The 18995-nt window shown below is 37.2% G+C and overlaps 1 protein-coding gene across 4 annotated transcripts in view; it reads left to right on the forward strand.

Annotated features, from left to right (window-relative positions):
* Positions 1 to 18995, forward strand: part of LOC140739528 (F-box/WD repeat-containing protein 11) — a 291401-nt gene that overhangs the window by 213378 nt on the left and 59028 nt on the right. The gene's annotated exons all lie outside the window — the stretch shown is intronic.

Raw genomic sequence — 18995 nt, forward strand, 5'->3', positions numbered from 1 at the left:
ATTCCATGCACTCACCACTCACTCTGTAAAAAAGAACTTAACCCTGTCATCTCCTCTGTACCTACTTTCAAGCATTTTAAAACTGTGCTCTCTCGTGTTAGCCATCTCAGCCCTGGGAAAAAGCCTCTGACTATCCACACAATCAATGCCTCTCAGCATCTTGTACACCTCTATCAAATCACCTCTCATCCTCTGTTGCTCCAAGGAGAAAATGCCAAGTTCCCTCAACCTACTCTCGTAAAGCATGCTCTCCAATCCAGGCAACATCCTTGTAAATGTCCTGTTCACCCTTTCTATAGTTTCCACATCCTTCCTGTAGTGAGGCATCCAGAACTGAGCACAGTACTCCAAGTGGAGACTGACCAGGGTCCTATATAGCTGTAACATTACCTCTTGGCTTTTGAACTCAATCCCACAGTTGATGAAGACCAATACACCATATAGCACCTTAACCACACAGTCAACCGGTGCAGCAGCTTTGGGTGTCCAATGGACTTGGCCCCCAAGTTCCCTCTGATCCTCCACACTGCCAAAAGTCTTACCATTAATACTATATTTTGCCATCAAATTTGACCTACCAAAATGAACACCTCACACTTAACTGGGTTGAACTCCATCTGCCACTTCTCAGCCCAGTTTTTTATCCTATCAATGTCTCGTTGTAACCTCTGACAGCCCTCCACACTATCCACAACACCCCAACCTTTGTGTCATCAGCAAATTTACTAACCCTTCCCTCCACGTCCTCATCCAGGTTATTTATAAAAATCATGAAGAGAAGAGGTCCCAGAGCAGATCCCTGAGGCACACCACTGGTCACCGGCCTCCAGACAGAATATGACCTGTCTACAGCCACTCCTTGCGTTCTGTGAGCAAGCCAATTCTGATCCACAAAGCAATGCCCCTTTGGATCCCATGCCTCCTTACTTTTTCAATAAGGCTTGCATGGAGGTACCTTATCAGATGCCTTGCTGAAATCCATATACACTACATCTACTGCTCTACCTTCATCAATGTGTTTAGTCACATCCTCAAAAATTCAATCAGGCCCGTAAGGCAGGACCTGCTTTTGACAAAGCCATGCTGACTATTCCTAATCACATTATGCCTCTCCAAATGTTCATATATCTTGCCTCTCAGGATCTTCTCCATCAGCTTACCAACCACTGAAGTAAGTCTCACTGGTCCATAATTTCCTGGGCTATCTCTACTCCCTTTCTTGACTAAAGGAACAACATCTGCAACCTTCCAATCCTCCGGAACCTCTCCCGTCCCCATTGATGATACAAAGATTATCGCCAGAGGCTCAGCCATATCCTCCCTCGCCTCCCACAGTAGCCTGGGGTATATCTTGTCCGGTCCCAGTGACTTATCCAACTTGATGCTTTCCAAAAGCTCTAGCACATCCTCTTTTTTAATGTCTATATGCTCAAGCTGTAAGTCATCCCTACAGTCGTCAAGGTCCTTTTTCATAGTGAATACTGAAGCAAAGTGTTAATTAAGCTATCTTCTGGTTCCATACACACTTTTGCAGTGTCACACTTGGTCCTATTCTCTCATGTCTTGTCCTCTTGCTTTTCACTTACTTGTAGAATGCCTTGGGGTTTTCCTTAGTCCTGCTTACCAAGGTCCCTTCTGGCTCTCCTAGTGTCATTCTTAAGCTCCGTCCTGCTAGCCTTATAATTTTCTAGATCTCTATCGTTACTATTATTATTAATATTTCACAAAAATAATCCATAGTGCAGTTTTCTTGCACATTTCCTTAGATCTTGTTATGTACAGGGAGGCAAATAAAGGGAAACAAAATCTATTTTCAGTATATCCTAGAAGAAAAGCACCCAAGAATCTTCATAATTAGTAACTTGTTATCTCTGTGTGGCTCATTAGTTTTACTCGCATTCTAGCTTTGTATCTATATCAACTACACACCTGGTAATTTGTTCTGAAGGACAGTGACTTTCTGGAAAAAGCAATACATTCTGATATCTAATCTCCCTTTTTCTCACCATAATTTAGGATCATTTTATTCCCTGACAGTGATATAGGCTTCTAAGAGCAGAAATACCATCTCAGGTTAAGATGAAAGGGAAATCTGTTTAATATCAAGATTACACCATACTTAATTCCCCCACAAGGGAGCATTCTCAGGACATCTGTCCTCTCAGGCCCTCTTCAAGCGTTTGGAGAGTATAGATTCAGTTTGTAAACATTCTGTCATAATACAGTCTGGTTGACCAAGGAATCAGTGTGGTGAAGCTTTACTGCACTTCCTTCAAGGAAAGTATTTTAAACGAGACCATAACCATGCACAGGTTTGACCTTACCAAAGTTCTATGCAACTCCAGTAGGGCATTTGTTCTCCATTCTTGGAATTAGGATCAATATTCCAATTGCTTTCCCAATTTCTTGTTATGCCTTCATGCTGAATTTGGGTATCCTTGTACAAAATGTCCCATTATGGAAGTGATTGCAAATGGAATCGGTAGAGAAATGTGAAGTTTTTAACAACCAATGTATTCTTGTGTTCTTTTTTTAATTTACAACATTGAATCACAGTGGATTTAATTTGGCTCTTTTTAATAGTGATCAAGATTCTTTCGTGTCAGATCTCTACAAAGTGATCTAAATTAATTACAAATATAAAAAAAATAATTGATTGCGTAATTATTCACGTCCCTCAAGTCAGTATTTCGTAGTTGCACCTTTTGCAGCAATTACAGCCTTGTGTCTGTGTGGATAGGTCTCTATCAGCTTTCCAATCCCTTCTTTACAAAGCTGCTCAAGCTCTGTTAGGTTACATGGGGATTGTGAGTGAACAGCCCTTTTCAAGTCCAGCCACAAATTCTCAATTAGATTGAGGTCTGGACTCTGACATGGTCACTCCAGGATATTAACATTGTTGATTTTAAGCGATTCCTGTGTAGCTTTGGCTTTATGCTTGGTGTCATTGTCTTGCTGGAAAACAAATCTTCTCCCAAGTCACAGTTCTCTTGCACCAGCTTTTCCTCCTGGATTTCCCTGTATTTTGCTGCATTCATTTTACCCTCTACCTTCAGAAGCTTTCCAGGGCCTGTTGCAATGAAGCATCCCCACGGCACAATACAGTCATCACCATGCTTCATGGAAGCGAAGGTGTGTTTTTGATGATGTGAAGTGTTTGGCTTATGCCAAACATAGCGTTTAGTGTGATGGCTAAAAGGCTCAATTTTTGTTTCATCAGACCATAAAACCACCGTCTTGCTGATTTCAGAGTCTCCCACATGCCTTCTGGCAAACTCTAGCTGAGATTTCATGTGAGTTTTTTTTTTCAACAGTGTCTTTCTCTTTGCCACTCTCCCATAAAGCTGTGGCTGGTGAAGCACCTAGGCAATAGTTGTATGCGCAGTCTCTTCCATCTCAACCACTGAAGCTTGTAACTCCTCTACAGTTGTCATATGTCTCTTGGTGACCTCCCTTGATAGTCCCCTTCTTTCATGGTCACTCAGTTTTTTTGAGGATGAACTGCTCCAGGTGAATTTACAACTATGTCATATTCTTTCTATTTTCTTTAATGATTGACTGAACTGTACTCTAAGGGATATTTGGTGCCTTGGAAATTTTCTTACATCCATCTCCTAACTTGTGCTTTTCAATAACTTTTTTGTGGAGTTGCTTGGAGTGTTCTTTTGTCTTCAATGTGTAGTTTTTGCCGGGATACTGCTGGGTAAGCAATTGGACCTTCCAGATACAGGACTGTTTTTACAACAATCAGTGGAACCACCTTGACTGCACACGGTGATCACCATTTAACTAATTATGTGACTTCTAAAGCCAATTGGCTGCACCAGTAATGACATGGTATGTCATATTAAAGGGGGTGAATACTTTTGCAATCAATTATTTGTAACTGATTTGTATCACTGTGTAGAGATCTGTTTTTACTTTGACACAAAAGTCTTTATCTGTTTATCAGTGTCAAAAAAGCCAAGTTAAATCCACTGTGATTCGACGTTGTAAACCAATAAAGCATGAAAACTTCCAAGGGGTGTGAATACTTTTTATAGCCACTGTAGTTTAGGCATATTGTGTTTTTCTATTATTGTGACCTAGATGAAGATCAGACCACATCTTATGAGTAATCAATGCAGAAACCAGGCAATTGCAAAGGATTGACAAACTACTTCTTGCAGTTGCACCTGAGGATTCTGTGATACCTATAGTTACAACTAGTCAATCTGAAATAAGTCCCATGTCCAAATTAAAATCAGAAAAGGGTGGCCGTCCGCAGCACATTGTGCAACGGCTGTTTTCAGGACAATGACTTTTTAATCAGAGCAGAGTTTCAGATCAGTTCTGATTTTCTCTCTCCATGGATATTGCCTGACCTATTGAGGGTTTCCAACATTTGTGGTTTTTTAAATTTTCCTGTAGGCATCTGGTTTTTGTCAGTTAATTAATCACCCATCTATTCCAATGTGAACTCGAAACTGCATCCCTTTGTAGTGTAACACTTTACACAGCAGCTTGTGCAATGCTTTTAATCATCCTCAATGGCCTCCAATAAATTGTCAAGCACAACTTTAGCCACACAGCTTCTCTTTTTTTTTGTAATTTATTTTTTTTATTGAAGTTCATCAAGCAAACATTTCCATAAGATGTATTTCAGACATTGTACATATATATCATATAATCATATATATCACAAAATCTCCACAAAGTATTTATCTGGGTATACTCTTATAGAAAAGAGTGGATAGAAAAAACAAGCAAAAGGAAAGAACTAGGGAGTAGGGAGTGATCTTTTTATTTTCAACAGATTCATTGATTTGTGAGAATAAAATCAGGCCTGTGAGGCATTATGTAGTTAAACCATTTTTCCCAGTATGAATCAAATTGTTCCAGCTTATGATAAACAGATGCTGTAATCTTCTCCATTTTGTAAATGTCCATTGTAATTTCCATCCATGTATTTAAAGTTGGGCTCTCCTGTGATAACCATTTCCTAGTAAGAGTCTTTTTACCAGCCACCAAATATTTATCTCTTTTCGACCATTCTTGAGGTATATATCCAAAATATATGGTCTTACTCTCCAAGGGTATTTCATATTTAAAGATGTCTTGTAGGGCATTGTGTATCCCCCTCCAATAGTTTTTGATAACAGGGCAGTCCCAAAAATATGATAATGATTTGCATTTTAATTTCTACAATTTCTCCAGCAAATAGATAGATAGATAGATACTTTATTCATCCCCATGGGGAAATTCAACATTTTTTCCAATGTCCCATACACTTGTTGTAGCAAAACTAATTACATACAATACTTAACTCAGTAAAAAAAAAATATGATATGCATCTAAATCACTCTCTCAAAAAGCATTAATAATAGCTTTTAAAAAGTTCTTAAGTAGTTTACTTAAATACATTAAATACAATCAACCCCGGCACTTTAACATATCTTACTCCTGGCGGTTGAATTGTAAAGCCTAATGGCATTGGGGAGTATTGACCTCTTCATCCTGTCTGAGGAGCATTGCATCGATAGCAACCTGTCGCTGAAACTGCTTCTCTGTCTCTGGATGGTGCTATGTAGAGGATGTTCAGGGTTTTCCATAATTGACCGTAGCCTACTCAGCGCCCTTCGCTCAGCTACCGATGTTATACTCTCCAGTACTTTGCCCACGACAGAGCCCGCCTTCCTTACCAGCTTATTAAGACATGAGGCGTCCCTCTTCTTAATGCTGCCTCCCCAACACGCCACCACAAAGAAGAGGGCGCTCTCCACAACTGACCTATAGAACATCTTCAGCATCTCACTACAGACATTGAATGACGCCAACCTTCTAAGGAAGTACAGTCGACTCTGTGCCTTCCTGCACAAGGCATCTGTGTTGGCAGTCCAGTCTAGGGAGGTTACTATCATAATGGGATTTCTGAGAGGGTGCAATAAAATATCTTAGCAAGTTTTTCCATCCAAACTCACTCCATTTCTGTGAATTGGTACACTTTCCATTGATATCTCCATATTGTTGTCCATTCTTCCTCAGATATAATTATCCCTCCTTCCTTCTCCCATTTTGTTTTAATGTATGAAGTCGTGTGTGTCTTAAGATTTGACAACCCCTTATACATGTTTGAAATGATTCTACTACAGTTATCTGAATTATATGCTTTTCTAAAGAGCTCTATCAAGCATGTATTTGCCTTGGTTACATTTTTAAGCGTCTTATTAACATATTGTCGCATCTGTAAATACCAATTTAAAAATCTTGTTTTTCTAATAAGTGTTTCTCTTTAAGCATTTCAAAACTGAGCAGTGTTCCTTCTTTCATTATGTTGCAAAGAACTGTTATTCCTTTAGCTGTCCAGTCCTTAAATCTAACATCCAGTTCATTTGGTGTAAAATCAGAGTCATATGCACACCATTTAAGAGTTGCAATATCTCCCTCTAGATTATATTCTTTTATAGTAGTTTTCCATATTTTAAGAATCAATTTCACCCAAGGGTTATCAATAGTATTTATGTACCTTTGCAGGTTGTTATCAGCCAAAATTGCTTGTATGGGGATGGGAAGTACTGCTCCTCAATGTTTTTCCATTGAGCGTCATATGATGGGTTGCACCAACATATCACAGCTCTCAACTGCGCTGCAAAATAATAATCTCTAAGAGAAGGCAAGCCCCATCCCCCCTTTTCCTTTGCTAATTGCAAAGTTTTGAGATGAACTCTAGGCCTTTTACCCTGCCAAATATAGCTTGGTAGCATCTTGTTCCATTCATTGAATTGATTTTGATTAATCTCTATTGGTAGGGTCTGAAAGAGATATAACAGTCTGGGCAGTATATTCATTTTAATAGACTCAATCCTTGAACTGAGACTGAAAAAAGGGATCAGGTTCCATCTTGCCACACAGCTTCTCTTTTATCGTAGTTTGTTTCTACGTGTCTTATTGCTACACTTATGATAATGATTTGCAACATTAGGTGGATTACTGATATTAACTAGCCTCCCTTCTTTCATAAATAGTGTTACATGATTTGAAATTTTTCAGTCTGGAAGAATCTTTTCAGGACATCTGGAATTTTGAGAAGTAGAAACCACAACATCTACCTTAATAACCCATGAGACCTAAAGGGTTTTTTGGTCTCCAGTCGGTTAATTAATATATTTTTTACTAATAGCTGATTTAAGTTCTTCCTTTTCCTTCTTTCCTGGAATGATTTTAGTGTCTTTCAATGTGAGGACAGATACAAAATAATCAGTTATTAGTTCCCCTTGCCTCAGCTTTGTCTTCCCAATTCATTGTAAAACACTATCATGTTGTGCTCTTTACCAAAGGATCCTTAACTTGGAAATAGTAAATCTATCACATCTCAATACAAGTGATCAGGTCTAAAACAATCTGTTCTCTGTTTGAATTGGTTCACCAGTGTTTTGTATTGAATGCATTCCATGAAGTTATCCTCAAGACTACACACAGAAGTAGTTGAGAATTACGATCTCCATTTTGTAGCATATGGAGTAGGTCGCATTCCTAGCAGCTCTCTCTTTTAATATATTTTATATCCCACTAACAGATCCCTTTTAGTTTTGATGATTTATTACTCCTACTGAAGGACTTATTATTTCTACTGAAGGATTTACGACTTAATTACAATGGCTGAAAAAAGTCGTTCAGGTATTCAACTGAGAAGCAGTAAGACTTTTCCTGAAATGGAGCAAACGGAACAAACCAAGAAAACGGAGGAATCTGTTTACACTAGCCTCTGTTGCACTCGCTGTTGGATATTAAAATAAGAGGCGTTTCTATATTTCTTAGTCCAAAAATTATTTTCGTACACTTTAATACTACTACTGATTCGATTGGAAGATATTTAATTGTTACTGGTTTATTATGCGAGCAAAAGGTAGCTCTGGTGTGTGTATACGCACCTAATGTAGATAATTCTGATTTTTTTTAAGAAACTTATTTCTGAGTTAACGAATCTCAATGAATATAAGCTGATCATGGGTGGTGACTTTAATTCATATTCAGCAGCCTTGAGAAAGAAAACTAAAGCTGAATTGTCAGTGCTTATTAATAAAATTAAACAGATATATAAAGCATATTCAGCTAAACCTACTGAAGACCTATATAAAGAAAGGGTCGAACTTCAATCACAGTATGATTTGCTTCTGATCTTCCAATTGAACAGCAAATTTTTAAATCTAAAAGTTTATTTTATTTTCCCCATATTTTATATGGGGAAAAATCTGTTAAGCTTTTAGCGGGTCATTTAAAGGCTGGGATGGTCAGAAGACAGATTTTAAAAATTCGTCGACCAGATAAAACAGAAACTAGATCCTTATGAAATTAATAAGATATTTATGGACTTCTATTCTAATCTTTATAAATCTGAATTCTCTGATAGCACTATTTTTATGAATAGATTTTTGCAAAGGTTAAACATACCTCAGATTTCAATTCAAGATGTTGATATGTTAGATGCACCTATTAAACAAGAGGAGATAGCCAAGGCTATATCCTCTATGCAATTAGGTAAAGCTCCGGGACCTGATGGTTATTCGGTAGAATTTTACAAGACTTTTCATGAAATGCTTATACCACATCTTCATCAAACGTTTACTGATTCTACAACCTCTGGGAACCTTCCTAAAACTTTTTATGAGGCACTAATTTCATTGATTCCAAAAAAAGGAAAAGACCCACTGGAATGTGTATCCTATAGACCTATTTCTTTACTGAATGTAGATTTTAAAATTCTAAGATTCTAGCAAATAGGCTTGAGAATATCTTGCCTAATGTTATCTCAAACAATCAAACAGGATTTATAAAAAATAGGTGCTCACATTTTAATATTCGAGGATTGTTAAGTATCATTTATTCCCCCTCAGCCAAAGAATCTGAATGTATTGTATCTTTGGATGCAGAGAAAGCCTTTGATAGGGTGGAATGGCCTTATTTCAGGTTTTGAAGAGGTTTAATTTTGATCCAGGATTTATTTCCTGGATTCAATTGATTTATCATGCCCCGGTAACTGCGGTTTTAACTAATAATGAAAAGTCTCCTTATTTTAGATTATATAGAGGTACTCGTCAGGTTTGTCCCCTCAGTCCGTTATTATTTAATTTGGCTTTAGAATCACTTGCTATTGCTCTTAAGGATTCTGATTCTGTGCAGGGTATTAGGAGAGGGGATAAATTACATAAGGTTTCATTGTATGCAGATGATTTATTAGTTTACATTTCAAATCCTAGGAAATCTATTCCTGTTAAGTTATCTATATTTATGGAATTTGGTATTTTTTCTGGATATAGACTTAATTTACATAAAACTGAATTATTTCCTATTAATAATTCTGATTACTATGATCAAATACCTTTTAATATTGCCAAAAACCATTTTACTTACCTTGGTATCAAAATTACTAAAAATTTTAAAGACCTATATAGGTATAATTTCTTCCCTTTAGTTGAATATACTCAACAGGCGCTTTCTAAATGGTCACCTATGTTGATGTCATTGATAGGTCGAATAAATGCTATAAAAATGGTTATTCTACCGAAATTTTTATATATATTTCAAGCAGTTCCCTCTGTTGTTCCTAAAACATTTTTTGATAAAATAGATTCTCTGATTTTGTCTTATGTTTGGAATAATAAAAGCTCTAGAGTGAATAAACTTTTATTGCAAAAACCAAAACAAGCTGGAGGACTCGCTTTACCAAACTTTAGATTTTATTATTGGGCAATTAATATTCATTATATTACTTTTTGGATTTATGATATAGATGACCAAGATCGCCCTTCATGGTTACAGTTGGAACATAGAATAGTACAGCACATTACAGGCCCTTCGGCCCACAATGTTGTGCCGACCCTCAAACCCTGCCTCCCATATAACCCCCCCACCTTAAATTCCTCCATATACCTGCCTAGTAGTCTCTTAAACTTCACTAGTGTATCTGCCTCCACCACTGACTCAGGCAGTGTATTCCACGCACCAACCACTCTCTGAGTGAAAAACCTTCCTCTAATATCCCCCTTGAACTTCCCTCCCCTTACCTTAAAGCCATGTCCTCTTGTACTGAGCAGTGGTGCCCTGGGGAAGAGGCACTGGCTGTTTTATTCCTCTTAATATCTTGTACACCTCTATCATGTCTCCTCTCATCCTCCTTCTCTCCAAAGAGTAAAGCCCTAGCTCCCTTAATCTCTGATCATAATCCGTACTCTCTAAACCAGGCAACATCCTGGTAAATCTCCTCTGTACCCTTTCCAATGCTTCCACATCCTTCCTGTAGTGAGGCGACCAGAACTGGACACAGTATTCCAAGTGTGGCCAAACTAGAGTTTTATAGAGCTGCATCATTACATCACGTCTCTTAAACTCTATCCCTCGACTTATGAAAGCTAACACCCCATAAGCTTTCTTAACTACCCTATCTACCTGTGAGGCAACTTTCAGGGATCTGTGGACACGTACCCCCAGATCCCTCTGCTCCTCCACACTACCAAGTATCCTGCCATTTACTTTGTACTCTGCCTTGGAGCTTGTCCTTCCAAAGTGTACCACTTCACACTTCTCTGGGTTGAACTCCATCTGCCACTTCTCAGCCCACTTCTGCATCCTATCAATGTCTCTCTGCAATCTTCGACAATCCTCTACACTATCTACAACACCACCAACCTCTGTGTCGTCTGCAAACTTGCCAACCCACTCTTCTACCCCCACATCCAGGTCGTTAATAAAAATCACAAAAAGTAGAGGTTCCAGAACAGATCCTTGTGGGACATCACTAGTCACAACCCTCCAAACTGAATGTACTCCCTCCACCACGACCCTCTGCCTTCTGCAGGCAAGCCAATTCTGAATCCACCTGGCCAAACTTCCCTGGATCCCATGCCTTCTGACTTTCTGAATAAGCCTACCATGTGGAACCTTGTCAAATGCCTTACTAAAATCCATTTAGATCACATCCACTACACTACCCTCATCTATATGCCTGGTCACCTCCTCAAAGAACTCTATCAGGCTTGTTAGGCACGATCTGCCCTTCACAAAGCCATGCTGACTGTCCCTGATCAGACCATGATTCTCTAAATGCCCATAGATCCTATATCTAAGAAACTTTTCCAACAGCTTTCCCACCACAGACATAAGGCTCACTGGTTTATAATTACCTGGACTATCCCTACTAACTTTTTTGAACAAGGGGACAACATTCACCTCCCTCCAGTCTTCCAGTATCATTCCCGTGGACAACGAGGACATAAAGATCTTAGCAAGAGGTTCAGCAATCTCTTCCCTTGCCTCGTGGAGCAGCCTGGGGAATATTCCGTCAGGCTCCGGGGACTTATCCGTCCTGATGTATTTTAACAATTCCAACACCTCCTCTCCCTTAATATCAACATGCTTCAGAACATCAACCTCACTCATGTTGTCCTCACCGTCATCAAGTTCCCTCACAGTGGTGAATACCGAAGAGAAGTATTCATTGAGGACCTCGCTCACTTCCACAGCCTCCAGGCACATCTTCCCACTTTTATTCTAATCGGTCCTACCTTCATTCCTGTCATCCTTTTGTTCTTCACACAATTGAAGAATGCCTTTGGGTTTTCCTTTACCCTACTCGCCAAGGCCTTCTCATGCCCCCTTCTTGCTCTTCTCAGCCCCTTCTTAAGCTCCTTTCTTGCTACCCTATATTCCTCAATAGACCCATCCTAAACCTCATGCTTCCTAAACCTCATGTATGCTGCCTTCTTCCACCTGACTAGATTTTCCACTTCACTTGTCACCCATGGTTCCTTCACCCTACCATTCTTTATCTTCCTCACCGGGACAAATTTATCCCTAACATCCTGCAAGAGATCCTTAAACATCATCCACATGTCCATAGTACATTTCCCTGCAAAAATATCATCCCAATTCACACCCGCAAGTTCCAGCCTTATAGCCTCATAATTTGCCATTCCCCAATTAAAAATGTTCCTGACCTCTCTGGGTCTATCCTTTTCCATGATAATGCTAAAGGTCAGGGAGCGGTGATCACTGTCCCCCAGATGCTCACCCACTGACAGATCTGTGACCTGACCCGGTTCATTACCTAATACTAGATCTAGTATGGCATTCCCCCTAGTCGGCCTGTCAACATACTATGACAGGAATCCATCCTGGACACACTTAACAAACTCTGCCCCATCTAAACCCTTGAAACTAATCAAGTGTCAATCAATATTAGGGAAGTTAAAGTCACCCATGATAACAACCCTGTTATTTTTGCACCTTTCCAAAATCTGCCTCCCAATCTGCTCCTCGGTATCTCTGCTGCTACCAGGGGGCCTATAGAATACCCCCAGTAGAGTAACTGCTTCCTTCCTGTTCCTGACTTCCACCCATACTGACTCAAAAGAGGATCCTGCTACATTACCCACCCTTTCTGCAGCTGTAATAGTATCCCTGACCAGTAATGCCACCCCTCCTCCCCTTCCCCCCCTCTCTATCCCTTTAAAAGCACTGAAATCCAGTAATATTGAGAATCCACTCCTGCCCTGGTGCCAGCCAAGTCTCCGTAATGGCCACTACATCATAATTCCATGTATGTATCCAAGCTCTCAGTTCATCACCTTTGTTCCTGATGCTTCTTGCATTGAAGTACACACACTTTAGCCCTTCTACCTTACTACCTTTACACCCTTTATTCTGCTTTTTCATCAAAGCCTCTCTATATGTTAGATCTGGCTTTACTCCATGCACTTCTTTCACTGTTCTATCGCTCTGGGTCCCACCCCCCTTACAAATTAGTTTAAACCCTCCCAAACCATGCTAGCAAACCTACCTGCAAGGATATTGCTCCCCCTCGAGTTCAGGTGCAACCCATCCAATCTGTACAGGTCCCACCTTCCCCAGAAGAGATCCCAATGGTCCAAAAACCTAAAACCCTGCCCCCTGCACCAACACCTCAGCCACGCATTCAACTGCCACCTCCTCCAATTCTTACCATCACTATCACGTAGTACTGGAATTTTGGAGGAAAATTCAGTAACGGGGTTTTCTTTAGCTTCTTTATTAGGAGCTCCCCTTCTGTTTTCGCTCTCCAGAATAGGTAGACAAGCTCTCAACCCTATTGTTAAACATTCTTTAAAAATTTGGTTTCAGTTTTGTAGATTTTTTGAATTAAATGATTTTCGACTTTCTAGTAATATTTATTCTAATTTCTTTTTTAAACCACCAACTTTGGATAAGGCTTTTTTAATGTGGAAAATTAAGGGAATAAAAACTTTTTTAGATTTGTTTTTACAAGACTGTTTAATGTCCTTTTCACAGTTAATGGATAAATATGATATCTCTAATACACATTTTTTCAGATATTTACTGGTTAGGAATTTTTTTTTTTTTTTTTTTTTTTAAAACTTTTTTTTATTGTTTTCAAATAGTTACAAAATAAAAGTGTATGAGAAAAAAAATGTTACCCAGCCCCCCTCCCCTTAACCCCTCCCCCCTAACATCCCTAAAAAAAAAGAAAGAGAAAAAAAAAGGAATGCCTGGATATTGGAAGATCCCCACACGCTCCACGGAGTTCGTAATAACTTTGGTGTATGCATTTATTTCTTTCCCCAAGTAACCAATTATTTCATCTTCGGAGCACCTATATATTTAATCCTGTCTTTTGTAAATAAGGGCGCCAAATTTTCAAAAATGTTTCATATTTATCTCTTAAATTGTAAGTGATTTTTTCAAGTGGAATACAGCCATAAATTTCGTTCTTCCAACGATCTATACTTAGATATGTATCCGATTTCCAAGTCACTGCAATAGCTTTTTTGGCTACTGCCAATGCAATTTTTATAAATTCTTTCTGATATTTATTCAATCTGGCTATCGGTTTTATCCCTTCAATATTACCTAGTAAAAGTAATGTTGGGTTGTGTGGAAGTTGTATTCCAATGATTTGTTCCAGTAAAACTCTTAAATTTGTCCAAAAAGGTTGAATTTTGGAGCAGGACCAAGTAGAATGTAAAAAAGTACCAATTTCTTGGTTACATCGAAAACACTGATCAGATAGATTTGGGTTTAATTTGTTTATTTTTTGTGGTGTAATATATAGTTGATGTAAAAAATTGTATTGCACTAATCTTAATCGAACGTTTATTGTATTTGTCATACTCTCAAGACATAGTCTTGACCAGTTTTTTTCTTCAATTTTGATATTCAAATCACTTTCCCATTTTTGTCTTGACTTATGGACTCCTTGTTTAATTGCCTGTTTTTGAATCAAATTATACATACAAGAGATAAATTTTTTAATCTTTCCTTTTTGAATTAAAGTTTCTATTTCATTGGGTTTCGGTAGTAACATTGTTTGACCTAGCTTTTCTCTTAAGTAAGCCCTTAGTTGAAAGTAACAAAAAAGAGTGTTGTTTGATACTTTATATTTATTCTTTAATTGATCAAATGACATTAATATACCTCCTTCAAAACAATCTCCTATATATCTAATCCCTTTTTGAAACCAATTATATAAAAGTTGATTATCCATTGTAAAAGGAATAAGTCTATTTTGGATTAAAGATCTCTTTGCTAATAAGGATTTCTTTGTCTCATCGTCAACATTTATCTTATTCCATAAATCAATCAAATGTTTTAATATAGGAGATTCTTTCTTTTCCCGTATCCATTTAGATTCCCATTTATATATAAAGTCTTCTGGTATGTTTTCTCCTATTTTATCTAGTTCTATTCTGATCCACGCCGGTTTGTCTTTCTCAAAAAAGGATGCAATAAATCTAAGTTGATTTGCTTTATAATAATTCTTAAAATTTGGAAGTTGTAACCCTCCTAGCTCAAATTTCCATGTCAATTTTTCCAACGATATTCTTGACATCTTACCTTTCCAAAGAAACTTCCTCACATATTTATTCAGCTCTTGAAAAAACTTCTGGGGTAATTGTATTGGTAGTGATTGAAATAAGTATTGTAATCTAGGGAATATATTCATTTTTATGGTATTTACTCTACCTACTAATGTTATTGGTAATACCATCCATTTATCAAGATCTTCTTGAATTTTTTTCAATAGTGGTAAATAATTTAATTTGTATATGTTTTTTATATCATTATCGACTCTTATACCTAAATATTTTATACCATTTGCCGGCCATCTAAACTGGGTTATTGATCGACATTGATTATAGTCTCCTTTAGTAAGAGGTAAAATTTCACTTTTGTCCCAGTTTATTTTGTAACCTGATACTTTCCCATATTCTTCTAATCTATAGGATAATTTACGCAACGATTGCACTGGGTTTGTTAGATAAAGTAGAACATCATCAGCAAATAAGTTGATCTTGTATTCTTCTTGGTTAACTCTAAAACCCTTAATATCTGGGTCCATTCTGATCAGTTCAGCTAATGGCTCTATCGCCAACACAAATAAAGCAGGTGATAATGGACAACCTTGCCTAGTTGACCTTGTTAACTGAAATGGTGTTGAAATTTGACCATTTGTCACTACTTTAGCTTTGGGATTAGTATTTAAGGTTTTAATCCATTTTATAAAGGATACTCCTAATCCGTATTTTTCCAATACCTTAAATAAAAAATCCCACTCCAATCTATCAAATGCTTTTTCTGCATCTAAAGCAACTGCCACGCTCATTTCCTCCCTCTTCTGTGCTAAATGAATTATACTAAATAAGCGAGTTACATTATCTGCTGATTGTCTATTTTTAATAAATCCTGTTTGATCCATATGTACTAATTTTGGTAAGCATTTAGATAATCTATTAGATAAGATTTTTGCTATTATTTTATAATCAGTATTTAATAAAGAAATCGGTCTATATGATGATGGCTTTAAAGGATCTCTATCTTTTTTTGGCAATACTATTAAAATGGCTGTCGAAAAGGATTCTGGAAGTTTATGCGTTCTTTCCGCTTGGCGTATTAACTCCATAAGAGGAGGAATTAATAAATCTTTAAACTTTTTATAGAATTCAGGCGGAAAACCATCTTCTCCTGGAGATTTATTACTTTGAAGTGATCCTAGGGCTTCTTCGACCTCTTTCAATGTAAAAGGCATATCTAATCCCTTCTGTTCTTCCGTATTTAATTTTGGAAGAGTTATTTGTGATAGAAACCTTTCTATCTTGACATTGTCGTTTTGTGATTCTGATTTGTACAACTCAGAGTAAAAATTCTTAAAAGCTTCATTAATTTCTAAAGGTTTATAAGTAATTTTATTTACTCTTGTTCGAATTGCATTTATTGTTTTAGAAGTCTGGTCTGTTTTTAGCTGCCATGCAAGAACTTTATGTGATCTTTCACCTAGTTCATAATATCTTTGTTTAGTTCTCATAATTGCTTTTTCCGTTCGATATGTTTGGAGCGTATTATATTGTAACTTCTTGTTAATGAGTTGTCTTCGTTTTTCTTCTGTCATATTTCTTTGGGATTCTTTTTCTAATTTCGTAATCTCTTTTTCCAATTGATCTATTTCTATCATATATTCCTTCTTAATTTTAGAAGTATAACTTATTATCTGACCTCTCAAGTATGCCTTCATTGCTTCCCACACTATAAATTTATCATCAACTGAATGTGAATTTATATCTAAAAAGAACTGAATCTGTTTTTTCATAAAATCACAAAAGTCTTGACGTTTTAATAATATTGAATTAAATCTCCACCTATAAACTGATTCCTCTTTATCTGTCATTATCATTGTCATTATTAAAGGAGAATGATCTGACAGTATTCTTGCTTTATATTCCACATTTTTCACTCTATCTTGAATATTTGTTGATAATAGGAAAAAGTCTATCCTTGAGTATGTTTTATGTCTATTTGAATAAAATGAATAATCTCTTTCTTTTGGATTAATTCTTCTCCATATATCAATCAGATTTAAGTCTTTCATCAATGATAGAGTTAATTTTACTGCTTTTGATTTTGTAACAACCTTTGTTGATCTATCTAAAGCTGGATCTAGACAAAAATTAAAATCTCCACCTATTAATATTTTATCATGTGCGTTGGCCAAATTCAAAAAGACCTCCTGTATGAATTTTACATCATTTTCATTTGGTGCATAAATGTTCATAAGGGTCCATAGTTCTGAAAAAATTTGACAGTGTATAATTAGATATCTCCCCGCCGAATCAATTAATATGTTTTGTATTTTAATTGGTAGATTTTTGTTAACCAAAATTGCAACTCCTCTCGCCTTTGAATTAAATGAAGCTGCAATAACATTTCCAACCCAGTCTCTTTTTAATTTCTGGTGTTCTGTGTCCGTTAAATGAGTTTCTTGTAAAAAAGCTATATCTGTTTTCATTTTTTTAATATATGTTAAAATTCTTTTTCTTTTTACTGGCCCATTAAGCCCATTAACATTAAAACTTAAAAAGTTTAGTAGATTAGTCATTATTTTTTTTTTATTATATTATTCCAATCTATAATAATACCTAATCTTTCCACTTTCATGGTATCTTGGGAAATCTTTATAAAAATCTCCGTGTTGCTATGTGTGTCCCCCCCAATCATCCAGGCTAAAAGATAGAAGAAAATTAAAATATAAAGAAAAAAACAAAATACCCCCCTACTAATGTTGTGGAAAAATAACACAACATTACCCCCCCTCTGCTGTACGGGTCATGGCAACCGCCATGATTACACACGTGAATCCCGCAGTAACCGATCCAAAGCTCCCCAGCCCCCCCGCAACACAAAAACGTATATGTATAAGAAGAGAAAAAAAAAGAAATACCATTCTCATTTAGTATTTCTAAAATTTTGCTCCCCTTTTCTATAATATCCATAAATGTCCATCAATTCTGTTCGTTGGGTCTATCTTCATAGCGTATAGATGGAAGATCTTGTACAAACTCCTCCGCTTTTCGATAATCGGGAAAAAATTTTTTTCCTTCCTCCGAAAAAATTATCAGTGTTGCTGGATGACGCATTGTAAATTTGTAACCCTTTACCCATAAGGCTTTTTTCACTGGGTTAAATTCCTTCCTCCTCTTCAACAGGTTGTGACTTATATCAGGGTAAAAAAGGACTGGTTTTCCTGCTATCATCAATGGCCCGTTTCTATTTTTGGCACTTTGGGCGGCAGCCTTCAGGATCTTTTCTTTGTCTTGGTATCGTGAACATTTTATCAAAATTGATCGTGGGTTTTGATCAGCTCGAGGTCTTGGCCTTAAGGATCTATGCGCTCTTTCGATCTCAATTGGAGTTTCTCCTTCCATTTCCAACTTTTCAGGGATCCATTTTTGAAAAAAATTTATTGGGTCTTCTCCTTCTATATCTTCTTTAAGTCCAACAATTTTAATATTATTTCGTCTACTGAAATTTTCAAGCTTATCAATTTGTTCCATAAATTGTTTTCTTTCTGATGCCCAAGCAGCATTTTCATTTTCTATTTTGTCCATTCTTTCAACCATGTCCTCCGTTGTAATTTCCAAGTCCGTAATTCTTTTTTCCATTTTTTCCTGTCTCTTTGTCATTTTATCAAGCATAATCTCCATTTTGGTCATTTTTTTTTCGAGTCTTTTTTGATTATTTTTAATTATTTTTAATGTGTCTAATTTACGCATTATTTGCCTCAAAGTCTTTTCTATATTTCTAGAAGGACTTTTAGCTTCTTCTTCATCTGATCCTTCCGAGACACTTGACTCTCCCTCCGATTCGCTATCACTTTCAGTTGCAGTGGTAGCTGGGCTTTGTAGTTCTTGTTGCTTCCGTTTGCGCATGCTCCGTCCTTCGGGTTTGCGCAATTCACGATGACCCTTCCCTTCAGGAATGGCCATTGTTGCCGCGGTCTCTTGTTCCGCCTCGCCGGTGGCACAACGTACCTGAGACCGGGGTACCTCGGCAGACGTGGGCCCCGCTCTTGTTCCAACTTGCGTAATCTTCCCGGTATTAGTTTTCTTCATCTTCCTTCTTTGAGGCATTGCTTGACACAGTCCGGAGTAGTTTATAAGTAACTTTTAGAAGATACTGACTAACTTTTCTTC

This window comes from Hemitrygon akajei, chromosome 15 (genome assembly GCF_048418815.1).
Source record: "Hemitrygon akajei chromosome 15, sHemAka1.3, whole genome shotgun sequence".
Classification (NCBI taxonomy): Eukaryota; Metazoa; Chordata; class Chondrichthyes; order Myliobatiformes; family Dasyatidae; genus Hemitrygon; species Hemitrygon akajei.